Source organism: Schistocerca nitens, chromosome 7 (genome assembly GCF_023898315.1).
Source record: "Schistocerca nitens isolate TAMUIC-IGC-003100 chromosome 7, iqSchNite1.1, whole genome shotgun sequence".
Classification (NCBI taxonomy): domain Eukaryota; kingdom Metazoa; phylum Arthropoda; class Insecta; order Orthoptera; family Acrididae; genus Schistocerca; species Schistocerca nitens.
Window position 1 is genome coordinate 87,954,723 of NC_064620.1, and position 3,478 is coordinate 87,958,200.

Genomic DNA, 3,478 nt, shown 5'->3' on the forward strand with positions numbered 1-3,478 from the left:
GCACCTGAAAACCTTAAAAATTTCTTTCGGCCTGTATTCTCGAAGACACAACGCATAAGAAACGAATTCTCTACTTTTTATGCCAACGAGAACTACAGAAAGATTTCCACAGGAAAGATGTTAGAAATGCTTAGTGAGGATAAGGAAATTTCTACGGATACTCAATAACTGTTTTCCCTTACTTCGTCCATCTCTTCTACTACTGCATCTGTGGAACGGACCTTTTCTTGCCTGAAGCTCGTAAAAATGAACTTGAGGAACGCAATTTCACGAGAAATTCTAGAGCAGTTATAAAAGCACAGCCATTGAATTAAGAAATCATCGACAAGTTTCCGGCATTAAAGGACCGAAGGATTGACTTGTTGTACAAGAAATAAATTTATACGAAGACAGTAACTTGTTCTCGAAAGAGCAGTTACTGTTGATGACCATGCAGCTTTTCCCTGGAATAAATCATGACTAACTGACAACCACAGCTGCCGACAGGTGTTGTTGATATACCTCGATGTGGACAGCTGAAAATGTGTGACCCGACCGGGACTCGAACCCGGGATCTCCTGCTTGCATGGCAGACGCTCTATCCACCTGAGCCACCGAGGACGCAGCTGAACAGCGCGACTGCAGGGATTTATCCCTTGCACGCTTCCCGTGAGACTCACACTCCCAACTGTCCACAATGCTACATATGTATTGTACCTTATAGACATTTGCCCACCCACTCATTACTCGCGCACGCTTTGGCGAATCCCGTAAGAGTTTGGGCAACCTGTGCGCATTCGCACAGACGAAGGTCAATGGCTGGGTAGCCGTTAACTGCTCTCCGTTGGATCTTCTCTATCTCTTCTATCAACCCTATCTAGTACGGATCCCACACTGCTGAGCAGTATTCAAGCAGTGGGCGAACAAGCGTACTGTAACCTACTTCCTTTGTTTTCGGATTGCATTTCCTTAGGATTCTTCCAATGAATCTCAGTCTGGCATCTGCTTTACCGGCGATCAACTTTATATGATCATTCCATTTTAAATCACTCCTAATGCGTACTCCCAGATAATTTATGGAATTAACTGCTTCCAGTTGCTGACCTGCTATTTTGTAGCTAAATGATAAGGGATGTATCTTTCTATGTATTCGCAGCACATTACACTTGTCTACATTAAGATTCAATTGCCATTCCCTGCACCATGCGTCAATTCGCTGCAGATCCTCCTGCATTTCAGTACAATTTTCCATTGGTACAACCTCTCGATACACCACAGCATCATCTGCAAAAACCCTCAGTGAACTTCCGATGTAATCCACAAGGTCATTTATGTATATTGTGAAAAACAACGGTCCTATGACACTCCCCTGCGGCACACCTGAAATCATACTTCGGAAGAGTTCTCTCCATTGAGAATGACATGCTGCGTTCTGTTATCTTGGAACTCTTCAATCCAATCACACAATTGGTTGCATAGTCCATATGCTCTTACTTTGTTCATTAAACGACTGTGGGGAACTGTATCGAACGCCTTGCGGAAGTCAAGTCTACCTGTGAACCCGTGTCTATGGCCCTCTGAGTCTCGTGGACGAATAGCGCGAGCCGGGTTTCACACAACCGTCTTTTTCGAAACCCATGCTGATTCCTACAGAGTAGATTTCTAGTCTCCAGAAAAGTCATTATATTCGACATAATGCGTGTTCCAAAATTCTACAACTGATCGACGTTAGAGATATAGGTCTATAATTCTGCTCATCTGTTCGACGTCCCTTCTTGAAAACGGGGATGACCTGTGCCCTTTTCCAATCCTTTGCAACGCTACGCTCTTCTAGAGACCTACGGTACACCATTGCAAGACGGGGGGGCAAGTTCCGTCGCGTACTCTGTGTAAAATCGAACTGGTATCCCATCAGGTCCAGCGGCCTTTCCTCTTTTGAGCGATTTTAATTGTTTCTCTATCCCTCTGTCGTCTATTTCGATATCTACCATTTTGCCATCTGTGCGACAATCTAGAGAAGGAACTACAGTGCAGTCTTCCTCTGTGAAACAGCTTTGGAAAATATATTTAGTATTTCGGCCTTTAGTCTGTCATCCTCTGTTTCAGTACCATTTTGGTCACAGAGTGTCTGGACATTTTGTTTTGATCCACCAACCGTTTTGACATAAGACCAAAATTTCTTAGGATTTTCTGCCAAGTCAGTACATAGAACTTTACTTTTGAATTCATTGAACGCCTCTCGCATAGCCCTCCTCACACTACATTTCGCTTCGCGTAATTTTTGTTTGTCTGCAAGGCTTTGGCTATGTTTATGTTTACTGTGAAGTTCCCTTTGCTTCCGCAGCAGTTTTCTAACTCGGTTGTTGTACCACGATCTTGCTTGGCACATACTCATCTAACGCATATTGTACGATGGTTTTGAACTTTGTCCACTGATCCTCAACACTATCTGTACTTGAGACAAAACTTTTGTGTTGAGCCGTCAGGTACTCTGTAATCTGCTTTTTGTCACTTTTGCTAAACAGAAAAATCATCCTACCTTTTTTAATATTTCTATTTACGGCTGAAATCATCGATGCCGTAACCGCTTTATGATCGCTGATTCCCTGTTCTGCGTTAACTGTTTCAAATAGTTCGGGTCTGTTTGTCACCAGAAGGTTTAATATGTTATCGCCACGAGTCGGTTCTCTGTTTAACTGCTCAAGGTAGTTTTCAGATAAAGCACTTAAAAAAATTTCACTGGATTCTTTGTCCCTGCCACCCGTTATGAACATTTAAGTCTCCCAGTCTATATCCGGCAAATTAAAATCTCCACCCAGAACTATAACGTGGTGGGGAAATCTACTCGAAATATTTTCCAAATTATCCTTCAGGTGCTCAGCCACAACAGCTGCTGAGCCAGGGGCCTATAAAGACATCCAATTACCATGTCTGAGCCTGCTTTAACCGTGACCTTCACCCAAATCATTTCACATTTCGGATCTCCGTCAATTTCCTTCGATACTATTGCACTTCTTATCGCTATAGACACGCCTCCCCATTCACTGTCCAGCCTGTCTCTCCGGTATACATTCCAATCTGAGTTTAGGATTTCATTACTGTTTACGTCTGGTTTCAGACAACTGTCTGTCCCCAGTTCCATATGGGCGTTGTGACCGTTTATTAATGAGAGCAGTTCTGGGACCTTTCTATAGACGCTCGTGCAGTTTACTATTAGCACATTACTATTGTTATTCCCTGTTGCATTTTGCCTACTCCTACCTTGCCGCGTCTCAGGAGGCGTCTTGTCGGGTCTAGGGAGGGAATTCTCTAACCTAAAAAACCCACATGTGCACTCCACACGTACTCCGCTACCCTTGTAGCCGCTTCCGGCGTGTAGTGCACGCCTGACCTATTCAGGGGGACCCTACATTTCTCCACCCGATAGCGGAGGTCGAGAAATTTGCACCCCAGATCTCCGCAGAATCGTCTGTCTCTGGTTTAAGCCTTCCACTCCGCT

General features: G+C 44.0%; 1 non-coding gene across 1 annotated transcript; it reads right to left on the reverse strand.

Annotated features, from left to right (window-relative positions):
- Nucleotides 1-526: 526 nt before the first annotated feature.
- On the reverse strand, nt 527-601 carry Trnaa-ugc (transfer RNA alanine (anticodon UGC)). Its single transcript has one exon. It is a non-coding gene; the product is annotated as a tRNA-Ala (tRNA).
- Nucleotides 602-3,478: the final 2,877 nt, after the last annotated feature.